This window comes from Thalassophryne amazonica, chromosome 23 (assembly GCF_902500255.1).
Source record: "Thalassophryne amazonica chromosome 23, fThaAma1.1, whole genome shotgun sequence".
Taxonomy (NCBI): domain Eukaryota; kingdom Metazoa; phylum Chordata; class Actinopteri; order Batrachoidiformes; family Batrachoididae; genus Thalassophryne; species Thalassophryne amazonica.
This window is the reverse complement of record NC_047125.1, coordinates 10,188,118-10,204,211: the sequence shown is the minus strand read 5'-3', so window position 1 is coordinate 10,204,211 and position 16,094 is coordinate 10,188,118. Positions and strand designations below refer to the sequence as shown.

The following is a 16,094-nucleotide window of genomic DNA, read 5'->3' as shown; positions in this document are numbered from 1 at the left end:
GCCAATTGACATCACATTATATGATGGTGATGATGTTTCATGCTAACATTAGCCAATTAGCATCACATTATGTGATGGTGATACTTTTCGTGTTAACATTAGCCAATTAGCATCACATTATGTGATGGTGATGACTTTTCATGCTAACATTCGCCCTTTAGCATTGCATTATGTGATGCCAATGACTTTTCCAGAACATAGATGGTTAAATCCTTCATAAATCACTGCACTAAGGTGCTTCCCTCGCTCAGGTACTCAGTCACCACCCAAATGTATTTTTAATGCACATTAGCAAGCTGACTGCTTACAGTGGAGGTGCTCAGCTCACGCCAAGATCGCGTCAAACCAGTTACACAGCATATGATACAAAGACTGTAATTTCAGTAAAATAAAGACACAAAAATGACAGCATTTACCAATTATGAACTGCAACTCGATTAAATATAGTTTAAAAGGAGCTTGGAACATAGTTCTCAGTGTTTTCCCAATAAAAGTGTGAATGACTCAACAAAATATAGCCAGATTTATGAGCTGTGATCATAAAATATATTTTATTTATCATTCATATTTCATAAATGCTATGACAAAAGTAAGTGACTAAAATAGTTAGCTATGGTTATTTGGGAGTTTGGATCCACCAGGACGTAGAGCTGGCCACCCATCGAAACTGAGCGATCGAGGGAGAAGGGCCCTTGTCAGGGAGGTGACCAAGAACCTGATGGTCACTCTGTGAGACCTCCAGCATTCCTCTGTGGAGAGAGGAGAACCATCCAGAAGGACAACATCTCTGTAGCAATCCACCAATCAGGCCTGTATGGTAGAGTGACCAGGCGGAAGCTACTCCTTAGTAAAAGGCACATGGCAGCCCACCTGGAGTTTGACAAAAGCTGCCTGAAGGATTCTCAGATCATGACAAATAAAATTCTCTAGTCTGATATTATTATTATTTAAAAAAAAAACATTTTGTCATTATGGGGTGTTGTGGATATAAATTTTAGGGGAAAATGAATTTACTCCATTTTGGAATCAGGCTGTACCATAACAAAATGTGGAAAAGTGAAGCGTTGTGAATACTTTCTGGATGGACTGTATTTTATTGAAAAGGATGGCTATAAATTGCTGACAGGTCATACAGTTCTAATTTCCAGTGTTGCTTCTCACACTACAAAAAATGCAGAATGATCCTAATACCTTCATTTCTCTCTCTCTCTCTTGACGTTCTTTCTTTACCTTTGGCTCCTGCACTCAGTCAGACATCACAGCCTTCATAGCAAGCACATAGGTCACACAGACATTTGGCATTTTATGTGAAGAAGTATGACAAAGTCTAAAGAGTAAGTCGGCCATTCAGCTGCCTATAGCAAAGAAACGTTTCAGGTCTTAGGTATCAGATCGGTGTTTCTTATAAGTCTTTGGCTTAGACATGACATGAGGTAGAATATATATCATCAGATGAAGTGTGCAGTTATTTTATTGGCAGAAGCAGCATATTCTGTTCTCTAACTGTGTGCTAGGGGAAGTACACCTTCGTTGGATGGGTCCTGAAATTGGGCCATCAGCCTTTTTCAGTTCCATACAATTGTAATGTCAAAATACAACATCGGGTGATGAAATCTCATGTGCTACATTATTTCTACACCACAATTACAAAAAAGCCTTGTATGGAATTGAGATGACGAAATGGACCATTTTGGGACCATTCCAATACAGGCAGCCACCCTGTAGTTTTTTTCCTTATTTTGATGGGGTGATGAATGTATAACCAACTTAAAGCCATGATAACTTTTCTTGTATTTACACTTCATCAACATCAACATCAGCAAGTCCAGCAGTAAAGACTGATCCACTTTGACCCTCTAGTGTTTGTATTTAAAATTACAAGTACATTTTGAAGTTCCAACTTCTGGTTTTGAAGTAGACAACAAATTTACTTCAATTTGAAATCCATTTTCAAGCATCACAAATAATTCTGTGTCCATTTTTGAGATGGCACAATGCCATATTTTCTAATAACAATGCACAAAAGGTCCCTAAAATTGGTGGGCTAAAGGAAAATCTATACAGAAACTAGTTTTACACGTTACATCTAGCCTTTGCTATGCCGTATAGAAAAATATACATAATAATGTATTTAATATTATTTAATTATTTGTATCTTTATGGTGATGTAACTGCAAGTTTTAAGTTCACTTTGTTATGTGTCGGACGCAGCCCGGAGAACCGACCAGCGTTTGAAGGACCCAGTATAAAATAAGCAGAGCACGGTACAAAGGATAACTAAATTTAATTACATAACAGTGATGTGAAAAAGTACAAACAAATAAGTGCGCGGTCTGGCGTGGTGGATTTGCGGTGCGCTCCTAGCAGCACAAACGGTCCGGAGCCAGAACCAGTTCGGACCCAAGGACCCCGCCGACACCCCCCAGGTGGCCGCGACAAACCGAGTCTGTGAAAGGAGAAACCATCATGTGAGTCCACACTCCACACACAGAGAGACCACTCAAAGGTGTACACAAACAGCAAACACTTCCTGGCTTAATTACTAATCAGCTTCCCACCCTGCAGGCATGGAACACCCTGTTCACATTCAACTGCAGTGGAAGCTGATTAAACGACTAACATAACAGCTCAATATAATAAGTTGTGAGGGACATCACATTTACTGACTGTAATAATGTTAGTCACAAAACCTAACGTACCTCAGGAAGTGTGCTGACGAGCGTGAGACCTCACCCCCTCCTCTTTCACAGACCATGCATCAAACCTGGACGTTCTCTGCATCCACTGATGATGAGATGGCTCTCGAGACGACGATCTCAACCATCTGGTCACAAGGTCGAGTCTCTGGCAAATACACACTGTGTACTCCAGACTTAAATGCCACCATGTTCCAATCCGTGTAGATGCACCACAGCTGTGAGTCCTGACGAGCCGCACCTGATCAGCCTCAGGTGATCAGGGTGAGGTCCTGGTAACTCAGCCACTCAGTCCCAAATGCGCACCACCTGGAAGGAAAACCAAAAGACAGAAACAGAAGACAAACAAAAGCCAGCCAGGCACGCCAGCCACAACACACTTTTCCAATGCATTGTGATGGAATGTTTCATGAAGGCATTGTTTCTGGTCAGTAATTGGGCTAGACTTCTCAGTTAGTTGAGGAAACCTCCGGAACACACTGCAGAGCTTCTCATCATTAGATATGTCACATTCCAGCTGCTTATAATCCTGAGATGCAATGCAGGATCATGAATATTTGTGTAGTTGTTCCTTAATGCTGCATTTCTGAAGGCTTGTAGCACAGGGGGGATCACCTACGTGGGATATTTAGTGACCACAAAATGATGCCTGGTAGGTCATCGGAACACAGTTAATATCCAACCTTGACATCTCCACTGTGGAAACAAACCACCTAATGATAACAGTGCCTCACTGCCATTGGCTAAAGTAATATACTGCAGTTGTATTAGTTCAGTGTGATAATAAATTTGTGCGCATGTTTGTGTGCATGAAGTTAGAACTGTAAGAATAGGTGGAATTTTTAGACTTTGGTTGATGTAATCACATGTATATCATGTCTCCATATACATTTCAACACGCTTTACTTTTTCTTGTTCCCCCCTTTTAAATATTATTATATTTATGGAAATACTGGAGGAGTGGGGTACAATTAGTTATACCTAACAGCCAACGTTAGCTCTAGCCGGCTGTAGCACTGTTTATCGTTGCTTACAAAATAATTGGTTCTTTTCTGTTTGATAACCCACATTAATTCATACTTTTGTCCACATTTATTTTTATATGTATTTGTTAATACCATTATTGTAGGTTAAACTACGCTATTATACTTTATACACTATTACCGTTTTTGTTTATCTTGTTAGCTTGCTAGGTACGGTTGGCTTATTAATGGCTAATTAGCTCTTCTAAATATAACTAGCTTATTTTTGTTATTTACAATTTTATTTTACATGGTGTAGATTTTTAATGATTCATCAGTTTATGTGTTCTTTTTAAAGATATCAACATATAGTACCTTAGTTCTTAGGTTTCCATTTGATAGCATATAGATTATGCTTTTTATTTTCCTATAGTATGCCATCAGAGTTACTTTAGATAGATAACAATACACATTACATCATAGCTTCTGTTTCTATAATAAAAATACCATGACCAAATCTTCTCCTGTATTAATATTTGGGTTTTAATACCTACTCCTGTATATTATATAGTACCATATTTATTGTATATGTTGTTTATTACACTTAATATTTAAATATAGTTTTATATATATACATATATATATATATATATATATAATGTCTTATCTTTCTTATGTCTTATTATTTATTGTTATATATACTTTTTTCTTGAGCCACTTGGGTGGGTAGGGAGAGTTCCCATGGGATAAAAAAAGCTTTGCAACCTACCATCCCTGGTTCTCAAGACCAAGCACCTAAGTGGCTCTATTCTACTCTTTTCTACTGTTCTATTTTACTCTTCCTTTTTAGATATTTAGATATACCTTTGTATACTAGCATAGTTCCACCTTAGAATTGGAATAATATATATAAGATATACCTTACTGAATTTTCATGATTGATGTCAGAGGACTGATACATTTGTTAGACCCAGTACATAGTTTCTGAGATGTAATGTATAATTTATTTTTGATGTTGACCTTTAGCCTATTCCTGTGATATGACATGCACTGTGAAAGCAGTTTATCAACCAAATTTTATTGAAACTGCTCTTTGCATTTTGATGCTATAGCCACATATTTTAGAACTTGAATTTTGACCTATAATGTTGAAATGACCTGTGATTTGAGAGAACGGTCCTTTGACTGTATCAACAACATTTGATTAAAATTGCTCATGACATGACCTGTGTTGTGAGAGGATGGGCCAAGCTTTTTATAAACCAAGTTTGGATGAAATATTTTGTGCATTTTGAAGTTACTGTTACATACACTCAGTGGTGGGCACAGTTAGCTAATGTTTTTGCTATAGGATTACTTTTTCAGATAAGTTTTAAAATGATCGGACCAGTTATCTTCCGATAAATTTTGTTCCAATAACTTTCAGTCTGATTACTTTTTTTTTTTTTGCTGGTAAAGTGAGCAAAGTTTAATTGTCAAAAATGTTTGTAAACCCTAAAATCAAACATTTTAGTCTGTCTGTTGTGTGTTTGTAGCAGACTGGCTGCCTGTCACTTGCTGATGATGTCGTCATTAAGCACAAAACGTGATTGACCGGTCCACACAGGGAGCATTGTGGGTTGTGTAGTTCAGATTCACTTAGGACGTTACAGTGAGTGAGTCCATTCGACACAAAAACAAAACAGACTAATTTTAATATTATTTATTAAAATTATTATTTATTATTATTTATTTCTTTGTATTTGTGCTGTATTTTAATTGCCAAGACTCGGTGGTGGAGAGGAGCTCTCACGGCACAGCGCTGTGTACAGAGGGAGTTTTCTTCACATTTTAGACACTGTTTTGGATTTTTTTTTTTTTTAAAGGACGCTTTATGTGGATTATTTGTTCAGATGAAACCCACTGAAACTAACAGATAAGAATTTATATTTACTACGTGTATTTCACTCTGTCAATCAATGCATTAATGGACGTATTTTGGTTAAGCCACAGGGTTCAAAGCGTGTGAAAAAAGCAGCAGCATTTAACTCGTAAATGGCGGTGTATCTAAGAAAGGAGATTTAAGTGCCTATTAATGTGGCATGGTTGTTGATGGCAGATGGCTGCTCTGAGTATTTTGGGTTTCAGAAACTGCTGATCTACTGGGATTTTCACACACAACCATCTCTATGGTTTGCAGAGAATGGTCTGAAAAAGAGACGATATCCAGCAAGTGCCAGTTGTGTAGACAAAAATGCCTTCTTGATGTCAGAAGACAGAGGACCCTGACCAGTTGTGCATCTGTTGTTGCACTGTTATGAGTAGTTTCCTCTGTCTCCCCTTGTTCCCGCTTGGTATGTTCACATCCTCCCAGTATGTTGTACTTGTGTAACATTGGATTATTAATGAACCTTGGTCTTTGCACACATACATTTGAGTCCTGGTTGCCTGCTTCTGGGGTTCAACTTGACTTTGTGCCTGGCTCCCAATCGTAACACTTGCCCATTACGTATTAGACATATGCCGGTGTACGCCAGCATTTTTAATACAATCAGCATACACTGGCTAAATTACCATGGTGTTAAACTATTATGGCTATTATGTTTTTATGTCTTTGGCAAAACAGGATATCATGTGATAGTAGATTTTTTTTTTTTCTCTAAAAACAAGTTTTGTAAAAACTAAAAAAAAAAAAATTTTCTTCTCTCTGAAACATTAATTATGGGTTAATCATCCATTTATTAATTTCAGATAGGTTATTTATACAGTTGTATGCAAAGGTTTGGGCACCCCTGATAATTTTCATGATTTTCCTTTATAAATCATTGGTTGTCTGGATCAGAAATTTCAGTTAAATATATCATATAGTAGATGAACACACAGTGAAATGAAGTTTCTAGTATTTACAGAAAGTGTGCAATAATTATTTAAACAAAATTGGGCAGGTGTATAAATTTGGCCACCCTTGTCATTTTATTGATTTGAATACATTTAGCACTAATTATTGGAACACAAAACTGGTTTGGTAAGTTCATTGAACCTTGACCTCCTTACACAGGTGAATCCAATCATGAGAAAGGTGGCCATTTGCAAATGTTTCCCCTCTTTGCATCTCTTCTTATGAGTGGCAACATGGGAGCCTCTAAACAACTCTCAAATGACCTGAAAACAAAGATTGTTCAACATCATGGTTTAGGGGAAGGATACAAAAAACTGTCTCAGAGATTTCAGCTGTCAGTTTCCACTGTGAGGGACATAGTGAGGAAATGGAAGACCGCAGGCACAGTACTAGTTAAAGCCCGGAGTGGCAGGCCAAGAACAATCTCAGGTAAGCTGAAGCAAAGGATGGTGAGAACAGTCATAGTCAACACACAGACCTGCTCCAAAGACTTACAACATGATCTTGGTGCAGATAGTGTCTCTGTGCATCATTCAACTATACAGTGCACTTTGCACAAAGAGATGATATGTGATGCTATAATGCAGAGGAAGCCTTTTCTGCATACACGCCACAAACAGAGTCACTTGAGGTATGCTTAGACAAGCCAGCTTCATTTTGGAATAAGGTACTGTGGACAGATGAAACTAAAATTGAGTTATTTGGAGATAACAAGGCACGGTAGGCATGGCTGAAAAAGAACACAGCATTCCAAGAAAAACACTTGCTACCTACAGTAAAATTTGGAGGTGGCTCCATCATGCTGTGTGGCTGTGTGACCAGTGCAGGTACTGGGAATCTTGTTAAAGTTGAGGGTCACATGGATTCCAGTCAATATCAGTAGATTCTTGAAAACAATGTTCATGAATCAGTGACACAACTGAAGTTGCGCCGGGGCTGGATCTTTCGACAAGACAACGGCCCTAAACACTGCTCAAAATCTACTAAGGCATTCATGCAGATGAACAATTATAATGTTCTGAATGGCTGTCTTAGTCCCCAGACCGGAATATTATTGAAAATCTGTGGTGTAATTTTAAGCGGGCTGTCCATGCTTGGAAATCAATGAACCTGAGATGTTTTGTAAAGAGGAATTGTCCAAAATACCCTCAACCAAAATCCAGACTCTCATTGGAAGCTATAGGAAGCATTTTGAGGTTGTTATTTCTGCAAAAGGAGGATCTACTAAATATTGATGTATTTTATCTGTTGGGGTGCCCAAATTTATGCACCTGCCTAATTTTGTTTAAAGAATTATTGTACACTTTCTGTAAATCCTATGAACTTCATTTCACTTCTCAAATATCACTGTTTGTCTGCTATATGATATATTTAACCAAAATTGTTGATCCAACCAACCAATGATTTATAAAGGAAAATCATGGAAATCATCAGGGGTGCCCAAACTTTTACATCCAACTGTACCTTCTAAATAGAGCTGTAGTAAACATTTGATATAGATACATATTGTTAAAGCATGAACAATATGTAAGGTTTAAGCTTTACTGGCCCTCAAACCCATTACCAACTGGCGTAAAAAAACAACAAACCCTTTTCTACAGATTGGGTCTCCATTACTGGACAAAACATGTTAAGATTTACACAACAAAACAACATAATTCAGTCTACGGCTTGTATACCTCGACAACAAACTGAACATGCTTTGTCTGGAAAGTTCTACTTCAGACTTTACCATCCACTTTGCTAAATAGTCTCGGCGAACTTATGGAATGTAATTTCCAAGAGATGCCCCAAGAGCTCAGCCTCAGTTATGGGAATTGGTAAACACACAGAATGAGTCAAGTCCCCAAAGCCCCGCAGTGCCTAAGAGAAAGGGTAAGTGAGTGTGGATAACGCCGCTATCAAACAATGAGATGGCACAAAAACTCGTTACAGCCGAGGAAGGCCGGTCCCACGAGTTGGGATATAGTTGTGTACTTATCGTGGTGAAAACAGGACTTCATACAGTCTGGTTTGGAAACGTCAGTCGGTGAAATGAACTCACCTTCGGGTTTTTTTATAGTATTAACTGTGATTGCGCCAAGTAATAGGCGCATTGCTTTAAAAGCTAGCTTCTCTGACAGTACGTTGGGCTTCAACTGTGGCTGGAAAGTCAATGAAGAGCAACATCTGGAATCTAATTCACCACATTCGGAATTCAGACTTCATTTCCATTCAGAACGATCATGTAGTTCATCGAAGACAATCTCTCGCTCTTTAATAACAGATGCTGAAGATTAAATGGCGTCTCAAAAATAAATAAAAACAGTGCCTCAGTTGCCTTGAAGCACCTGTGCTGTGGACTGTGCCAAATTAACTTTTTTGTGTTTTTCTGGAATCAAGGGAAATGACAAATAAAATTATGATAAACTGTTATACCCAAAGGATAAAAAAGGCTTAAACCATTTCAAAATGCTTCAAGCATTTGATAAACACATCCGCCAAGGATGTAATAAAATCATCGGCGTCTGTCTGTGAGCAGGTTTATGTCAAAACTACTGCACGGATTTTTTTGGAGGTGATCCAGATCCAGATCCGGGTTCTGGCTCAAGATTTCACTTTATATAAGCTTTGAAGGATTATGTCAAAAAAAAAAAAAAAAAACTTCACAGATTCTCACCAAATTTGCACCATATATAGGTAATTAGGGCATGAAAGACACCACTGAATTTTGGAGGTGATCCAGATCCGGATTCTGGATCAAGATTTCACTTTATATAGACTTTGAAGGTTTATGTAAAAAAAAAAAAAAAAACTTCAGGGATTCTCACCAAATTTGCACCATAATAGGTAATTAGGGCATGAAAGACACCACTGAATTTTGGAGGTGATCCAGATCCAGTTCCGGATTCTGGATCAAGATTTCACTTCATATAGGCTTTGAAGGATTGCCTCAAAAACAACAACAACAATAAAAAAAAGCCTTCACGGATTCTCACCAAATTTGCACCATATATAGATCATTAGTGCATGGAAGACTCCACTGAATTTCGGAGGTGATTTGGATCCAGATCCGTATTCTGGATCAAGATTTCACTTTATATAGACTTTGAAGGATTATGTAAAAAAAAAAAAACTTCAGGGATTCTCACCAATTTGCACCATATATAGGTAATTAGGGCATGGGAGACTCTACTGAATTTTGGAGGTGATCCGGATCCAGATCTGGATTCTGGATCAAGATTTCACTTTCTATAGACTTTGAAGGATTATGTCAAAATTACTTCACAGACCAGATAGACATTAGGGTATGAAAGACTTCGGATCCTGCATCAGGATTTCAATTTGTATGTGTCACTTTGTTGGATTTTGAGGATTACTTCAAAAGTACTTAACGGATTTTAGTATATTTAAAGTAGTAGTATATATAAGTATGTTTAAAACTGCTAAAATAGAGAAACTGGTTGTAAAGGCCATGAAAACCATTTGTTTGAAAAAATGTGTATATTATTCACAGATTAACATACAGTGCATCTGGAAAATATTCACACCACTTCATATTTTCCACATTTTATGTTACAGCCTTTTCCCAAAATGGAGTAAAATTTATTTTTCCCTCAAAGTTCTGCTCACAACACCCCATAATGACAACATGACATAATGTGCCTTACTTACCAGAATATAAATGTACAAGTAAATATATATACCGGTAGGTATGGGATGATGTTTTTGACCTCATGAGACTTCATGCATACCAATCAATCACAAATATTTTGCTGGTCAATATATGCTTTTGATCATCAATTTAAGCTTCTTGGTTGTTGAGCTATAAAAAAGGTGTTTTTCGGACTACATTTTCCTTTACTTAGACCTTCGACCAAACTACTCCAATATCTAGATATCTATCAAAGTACTATTACCACCAAATGTGATACATCTAGGCTTCTTGGTTGTTGAGACATACAAAAGGTATTTTTCGGACTACATTTTCCTTTACCTAGACCTTCAGCCAAACTACTCCAACATCTAGATATCTATCAAAGTACTATTACCACAAAATGTGATACATCTAGGCTTCTTTGTTACGGAGATACTGTATACAAAAGGTATTTTTTTTTGGACTACATTTTCCTTTACCTAGACCTTCAGCCAAACTACTCCAACTTCTAGATATCTATCAAAGTACTATTACCACCAAATGTGACACATCTAGGCTTCTTGGTTGTTGAGACATACAAAATGTATTTTTCGGACTACATTTTCCTTTACCTAGACCTTCAGCCAAACTACTCCAACTTCTAGATATCTATCAAAGTACTATTACCACCAAATGTGACACATCTAGGCTTCTTGGTTGTTGAGACATACAAAAGGTATTTTTCGGACTACATTTTCCTTTACCTAGACCTTCAGCCAAACTACTCCAACTTCTAGATATCTATCAAAGTACTATTACCACCAAATGTGATACATCTAGGCTTCTTTGTTACGGAGATACTGTATACAAAAGGTATTTTTTTTGGACTACATTTTCCTTTACCTAGACCTTCAGCCAAACTACTCCAACATCTAGATATCTATCAAAGTACTATTACCACAAAATGTGATACATCTAGGCTTCTTTGTTACGGAGATACTGTATACAAAAGGTATTTTTTTGGACTACATTTTCCTTTACCTAGACCTTCAGCCAAACTACTCCAACTTCTAGATATCTATCAAAGTACTATTACCACCAAATGTGACACATCTAGGCTTCTTGGTTGTTGAGACATACAAAAGGTATTTTTCGGACTACATTTTCCTTTACCTAGACCTTCAGCCAAACTACTCCAACTTCTAGATATCTATCAAAGTACTATTACCACCAAATGTGATACATCTAGGCTTCTTTGTTACGGAGATACTGTATACAAAAGGTATTTTTTTGGACTACATTTTCCTTTACCTAGACCTTCAGCCAAACTACTCCAACTTCTAGATATCTATCAAAGTACTATTACCACCAAATGTGACACATCTAGGCTTCTTGGTTGTTGAGACATACAAAAGGTATTTTTCAGACTACATTTTCCTTTACCTAGACCTTCAGCCAAACTACTCCAACTTCTAGATATCTATCAAAGTACTATTACCACCAAATGTGACACATCTAGGCTTCTTGGTTGTTGAGACATACAAAAGGTATTTTTCGGACTACATTTTCCTTTACCTAGACCTTCAACCAAACTACTCCAACTTCTAGATATCTATCAAAGTACTATTACCACCAAATGTGATACATCTAGGCTTCTTGGTTGTTAGGAAAATACAAAACAGGTATTTTCCGACAGTGTTTTCTTTGACCTTGACTTTTTCCTTTGACCAAACTGATCTCCAAAATCCAAGGTTGTCTATTCAAGTTTGAAGTAAATCCATCCAGCTGTTTTTGAGTTCTCTTGTTCACAGACACACAAATATGTCAGTGAAAGACTGGCACTGTGGCTTAATTGGTTAAAGCACCTGTCTAGTAAACAGGAGATCCTGGGTTTGAATCCTAGCGATGCCTATTTTGGCACCAAGGTGATTAGCGGTTAGCACTGTTTCATCACAGCAAGAAGGTCATGGGTTTGATTCCCACCTGTGGTCTTTTTGTGTGGAGTTTGCATGTTCTTCCCGTGTTTGCATGGGTTTACTGTCACATTTAAAAGACATGCAGGTTAAGTGAATTGGAAACTTAATAATTGTCCAGGTCTCCCTTGCAAAAGAGGTCTCGATCTCAATGGGACTAACCTGGTTAAATAAAAAAAACAATACCCTGCCATCGCTGCTTGGTCAATGTGCAGGGTAATAAAGCTTGTAGCTATTACTTGTAAATAGGTTTATGTGGAAAAAAGGAGACATTGTATCTGATTTAACACACCATTTAACAAAATGGAATGTGTGCAGTCGGAGAAAACTAGTCTGAAAGTGTTAAGCCGAGGTATATTTAAACATTTCTGCAACTGTAGCTGTTTAGTATGTAGATGGCTCAGACAGCCAGTTAAATGCATTTGCCAGCAAAGTAATTGTGTTTGATATTTGTTAATGATAGTGTGCAGCTGCTACCGAGTTTCGGATTTCATTAAATATTTAGATGTTGGTTTTATAAAATCAGCATAGTCAGTCTGCAGTTAATCAAATACTGACATTAGTGAAGCACAGTTGAGGTCAAACGTAAACTGAACAATATACATTGGTTTCAGTTTTGTGAAGTATTTTGTTCACATCACACTTTACTTTTTGCATGATAAAAGGATATGATCAATAAACTTTTTAGCTTTTAAATCCATGACAGATATGCTTGATACAACTTTCCTGGATAGATGAAGCACTTAGTGGATGCTGACATGTTTTCAGTTACCCAGTCACCTCTGTTTCTCTCCAAAAGCTTCGAAAGTAACTCCAGAGGTAAAAGCCAGTGTTGAATATTTAATGGACAACATTTTCCTCCACGTTATCAGAGTACACAGTTCAGCCATTGTTGTGTGAATCAGAATTTGCTGCTGATGAGATTTTGTAAGGGCCCGGTCACACATAACACGTTTAAGACGACTAGCGCGAAGGAGGAATTGCATGCCAATTGTGAAAAATCGGAGCTGCCTCCAATGCCTTATACACCTGTCGCTACAACTATTACAGAGTGTGCGCTGTGCGAGCCCATCGATCCCTCTCGCGTCAGGTGTGGGACAAATTCCAGGTGACACATACGAACATCGTTTGGCACGTAGAAAACGTGTGGCCATTTGCACTATCGTCACGAAAACAGTCAGCAGACAAACACTTTCAAGCTGGATGTGAAATTTGTCTAATTGCCCCCATAAGTGTGGCGTTGCAAAAAACAACACACATGTGGCCTGCATGTGTATCGCAAGTGTGCACGTGTCGCACTCCCCCGAAGCACATTGGTCGTACATGTTGTCCACACCCGTGTGCCGGGGGAGCACACTTGCATAAAATGCTTAAAATCCATGATCACATGGGGGCCAGACAAACAGTTTTGAGTGCACACAGCACAGCGAGGTGCCTGTCAGCTGCTAACCAGAGACTCACAGACAGCTCACATAACACAGACACAGTTACATGTTGGTGTGTGCACTGGAGGGACAGGGGGTGTGACCGTGGATAGCCGCAGTTGTTGAGATCTCTGGTTGTGGATGTCCCAGCTGGAGAACCCATACCGTGTTTAGGGATATGAACTTACAAGTGTCCACTGTGATGTGCGTGTGTCTGCTTGCTGTCCTCACGTGGACATACATAAAAACATATATCACTGTTGCGACCGGCTACAGGAAGTGCACGGCGCGCACACTGACAGGTTGCCCCAGGTGATACAGGCCGTCAGATCATAACACGCAGCAGGCAAACTGAATGTCACGTCACCCACATGAGCTCTGTTCCACATGTCTGTTCTGTGGCGCGCCATCCACAAGACACACGTGTCTGGCCAGCCCAGTCTCACGTTGTTTTTTTTTTGTGCTCCCGTGACGAAATGAGTCAAATATTCGTGACTGAGCTTTTTTTTAAACTCACTATTCCTAACCCTACTCCCACCACCAACCCTAACCTTAACCATAACCTAATCTTACTCCTTCCCCCCACCCTTCGTGCAGCCATCACGGAATGAATGAGAATGAATTTATGCTGCCATGATGAAAATGAGGCACTTTTCATCACAATATCACAAACCAATAGATTAATGTATATATATGTGTATATTTCGTGCTGCTGGAACACGACTAGCTGTGAGACTAGGTTGGTCTGGCCAGACATTCACACAGGGCCAGCTGGACACGCCAGACCAGTAGATGTGGACATGATAAAAGCGCCCTTCTTCATTCATGTAATTTCATGACTGTCTGTTACCATGGGTCATCTACAGAGGAACAGAAGGTTCATACTTGTATTGTCTGCTCGATAACAGGGACTCAATAAAATACGGTGTTTTTTATGGTGTGTGGTTTCATTTTTTTAAATGGATCTATCTCCTTGTTGATTTTAGGCATTTTTCCACACCTTTTACAGGACAGTGATGGTAGTGCTGTGGTAAAGTTTCTGGCTGACAATCAGAGCTTTTGTAAATTGCAGGTTTGAATCCCATGGGTGGCATTTATTTTTTTCCACAGCACCTGCGCGATGTGGTCACACATGCTCCAGCTGCTCACATTGTGTTCCCGCTGTGATAGTGTCGTGCACAAAACCGTCGCAACGGGATCAGTCACACCTGCCCCTTGGCTTGACGTTTTCGTAGTTTGCTCATATGAGCTGTTCTGCCGTGATTTGCCCTGATTTGTACTTATTCGTACTATGTCTGAAGGGGCCCTAAAGGAGGTAAGAACGAACCAATGTTGAAAGTCGAACCAAAGCCAACATGTTGTGATGCAGAATCTATGGCTGAGGCAGAGGATGCATAATTTTTTATCCTGAATCTGGACCAGTACTCCATGGATGGCTGCTGCCGCCACTGGTTGATAGTCATGTACAAAATATATACTTTTTGTGTGTATATACACACACACACACATCTCTCTCTCTCCATATATATATATACAGTAGTGTTCAGAATAATAGTAGTGCTTTGTGACTAAAAAGATTAATCCAGACATATTTCTTATTGTTACATGGGAAACAAGGTACCAGTAGATTCAGTAGATTCACACACATCCAACAATAATAGCAGCATCTGCTGTTGACGCTACAAACTCAAAACTATTATGTTCAAACTGCTTTTTTAGCAATCCTGAGTGAATCACTAAACTAGTATTTAGTTGTATAACCACAGATTTCTTCACATCTGCGAGACATTAATTTTGTTGGTTTGGAACCAAGATTTTGTTCGTTTACTAGTGTGCTTGGGGTCATTGTCTTGTTGAAACACCCATTTCAAGGGCATGTCCTCTTCAGCATAAGGCAACATGACCTCTTCAAGTATTTTGACATATCCAAACTGATCCATGATACCTGGTATGCGATATATAGGCCCAACACCATAGTAGGAGTAACATGCCCATATCATGATGCTTGCACCACCATGCTTCACTGTCTTCACTGTGAACTGTGGCTTGAATTCAGAGTTTGGGGGTCGTCTCACAAACTGTCTGTGGCCCTTGGACCCAAAAAGAACAATTTTACTCTCATCAGTCCACAAAATATTCCCCCCATTTCTCTTTAAGCCAGTTGATGTGTTCTTTGGCAAATTGTAACCTCTTCTGCACATGTCTTTTATTTAACAGAGGGACTTTGTGGGGGATTCTTGCAAATAAATTAGCTTCACACAGGCATCTTCTAACTGTCACAACACTTACAGGTAACTCCAGACTGTCTTTGATCATCCTGGAGCTGATCAATAGGTGAGCCTTTGCCATTCTGGTTATTCTTCTATCCATTTTGATGGTTGTTTTCCATTTTCTTCCACGCGTCTCTGGTTTTTTTATTCCATTTTATAGCATTGGAGATCATTGTAGATAACAGCCTATATTTTTTTGCACCTGCATATAAGTTTTCCCCTCTCCAATCAACTTTTTAATCAAACTACGCTGTTCTTCTGAACAATGTCTTGAA

General features: G+C 38.6%; 1 non-coding gene across 1 annotated transcript; it reads left to right on the top strand.

The window, feature by feature from the left end:
- The first annotated feature begins 11,989 nt into the window (after positions 1 to 11,989).
- trnat-agu lies at positions 11,990 to 12,063 on the top strand. Its single transcript has one exon. It is a non-coding gene; the product is annotated as a tRNA-Thr (tRNA).
- The last annotated feature ends 4,031 nt before the right edge of the window (positions 12,064 to 16,094 follow it).